Genomic DNA, 2,817 nt, shown 5'->3' with positions numbered 1-2,817 from the left:
GTCACTAACGACTGGCTAATCACTGCCTTCAACCCCTCGTTTCATTGTAATCCGTTCAGTTGTTTACTCCGAGTGCCTCCATAATGGCCGCGCATCCGGGTTACCGCCCACAACGTGACGTTGGTGAAAACCCTCTATTCTGTTTTTAGAACTTGCCAATCCCCTAACTTACACCTTTTCAGAAACATATCAAATGGCTACCATGTCCTTACACAACACATGGTCTGGTCTCAAGTGGATAATTGTTTTTGCTTATTTTATTCACAAACCATACTTTTTCACAATGTTAGGGCGTTGTTGTTACATGGAGTTTTAGGTTCTCTGGCTAAACTGGCGTCATAAAATTTGATTGTATTTTAGGATGAAGCCAAGTCGGAGAATCTATTTACAGTCCTGGCGAGCTACCAGATGCACTCTCCACAAGTCGCTCGACTTGTCGAGACTGTTTTTCAAGATGGCTGCTGTCGGTATACGTGTAATGTACTGTCTTTATTAAGTATCTTCTTACACACCTGACTTTTGAAATGGGATGTCTGAACTGGGAAGATTACAATGCAGTGTTGTGGTTGTCTCATTTCTAGGTAAATGCTTAGAATTGATAGGTTGTCGATCACTAACTTTTCTTCTTTCCTTTCAACAGTATGTCTTACGTCGTTGTTGAATTCCTCAGTGAAGGGAGTGTTGCTGTGGTGGCTAAATGTTGGACGTATAAGGAACTAACTGTATATTATCAGATTATTGGCTATTGACTATTTTCTGGGGGTGTCAGTATGTACTGTATTTTGGAATTAAATGTTTTTCATGAATTTCAGGATGAGTATTGTTACTGGCCCGCATGCAACCAGACAGCCAGAGCACGAAGAGGGGAACAACCTGATCCTGATACTTGGATTTCCAGGCAAGTCAAGGTGTTTCGTGGTTTTACAGGTACAGTTGTATTAATTTCTTGACCTGTTTTTGCTGTGCATGCTTAAAGCGTTGGTTCACCCAAAAATTATAATAATGTCAGTAATTACTCACCCTCATGCTGTTCCAACCCCGTAAGAGCTTCGTTGATCTTCTGAACACAATTTAAGATATTTTTGATGAAATCTCCTCCTCTCTGGACCTCTAGTGAGTTTACGTACTGCAACACAGCTACGTAGTCTTACTACGTAAACTCACTAGAGGTCCAGAGAGGAGGAGATGAATAGTGGAATAAAGTCGTTATTTTTGTTTGTTTTTGCACACGAAAAGTATTCTCGTCGCTTGATAGACTTAAGAAGAGCCACTGTAGTCACTTGGACTATATTAACGATCTCTTTAATACATGAGGGTGAGTAATTACTGACATTATTATCATTTTTGGGTGAACTAACTCTTTAAGTACTTTTTTTTTTTTTTTTTAAGCTGCTAAGAAAGCAAAATACATTGCATCGTGTAGAATACTTGTGAAATGTTTCAACTAATCCTATATTGTTTGTACTTTCCCTAATGTTCACATTTCTTTGTAGCTGACTTTAACCAGGCACTTCGGTGGTTGAGAAAGGCTGAAACGATGTCAAACGTGGAAAGTGCAGAGGATGGGGCGGTGCTCTCAAAAAGGACATCAAAAAGGCCAGCAAAATTTGCTTACAGCAGCGATGAGGGTATTTACAGTTTATTTATTTATTATTACATGCTGTATCCCTGACTGGTTTATTGACTGGAGTTTATTGTATGCTTTTTAGATGAAGACTCTGCGGAACAGGTCCTCCATAGTAATAAGAAATCCAGAGGTATGATATTAAATAATTGTTCAATATTTCTCAAGCATGCCATGCTTCACAAGACTGTCCTCTATAAGAAAATCGCTAGCATGACATTTTTGGAAATCACAAAAGTCCCGTAAATTAATGATTAACCAAAGTATCTTGGAAATATGTATCTAGATTTGTCCCATGGACCACCAGAGCTGCCTCTTACACGGAAATCTTCTGCAGGACCAACACTCCCTCCACCTCCCATCTGCATCTTTCCGCAGACAAACACTATGAACAGTAAGTTAACAATTTTTGCATAAGCTTTGTAAAGTTGTGCGGATCTATATTAAAATATACCTTATGTTGAACTGCCACCTTAACGTGGTGGAGGGGTTTGAGTACCCGAATGAACCTAGGAGCTATGTTGTCCGGGGCTATATGCCCCTGGTAGGGTCTCCCAAGGCAAACAGGTCCTAGGGGACGGGTCAGACTAAGAGCAGTTCAAAAACCCCTTATGATGACTAGGAAAACGAGGACCGTGACGTCGCCCGGTACGGCGCAGCCGGGGCCCCACCCTGGAGCCAGGCCTGGGGTTGGGGCTCGTATGCGAGCGCCTGGTGGCCGGGCCTTCCCCCACGGGGTCCGGCCGGGCTCAGCCCGAAGGAGCGACGTGGGGACACCTTCCAGTGGGCCCACCACTCACGGGAGGGACCGTAAGGGGCCGGTGCGGAGAAGATCGGGCAGCAGTCGAAGGCAGGAGCCTAGACAACCCGATCCCTGGACACGGAAACTGGCTCTTGGGACATGGAATGTCACCTCACTGGCGGGGAAGGAGCCTGAGATTGTGCGTGAGGTTGAGAGGTTCCGACTAGAGATAGTCGGAATCACCTCTACGCACGGCTTGGGCTCTGGAACCACACTCCTCGAGAGAGGATGGACTCTTTACCACTCTGGAGTTGCCCATGGTGAGAGGCGGCGGGCTGGTGTGGGTTTGCTTATAGCCCCCCAGCTCTGCCGCCATGTGTTGGAGTTTACCCCGGTGAACGAGAGGGTCGTTTCCCTGCGGCTTCGGCTCAGGGATAGGTCTCTCACTGTT

The 2,817-nt window shown here is 44.9% G+C and overlaps 1 long non-coding RNA gene across 1 annotated transcript; it reads left to right on the top strand.

Moving 5' to 3' along the window:
* Positions 1–811: 811 nt before the first annotated feature.
* Positions 812–1,757, top strand: LOC307121901. The gene is made up of 3 exons (XR_013815993.1): positions 812–898; positions 1,494–1,628; positions 1,710–1,757. It is a non-coding gene; the product is annotated as an uncharacterized lncRNA (long non-coding RNA).
* Positions 1,758–2,817: the final 1,060 nt, after the last annotated feature.

The sequence above is a fragment of the Gobio gobio genome (assembly GCF_949357685.1).
Source record: "Gobio gobio genome assembly, chromosome: 2".
In the NCBI taxonomy this organism is placed as follows: Eukaryota; Metazoa; Chordata; class Actinopteri; order Cypriniformes; family Gobionidae; genus Gobio; species Gobio gobio.
The sequence above is the reverse complement of the archived record's forward strand: the minus strand, read 5'-3'. Positions and strand labels throughout refer to the sequence as shown.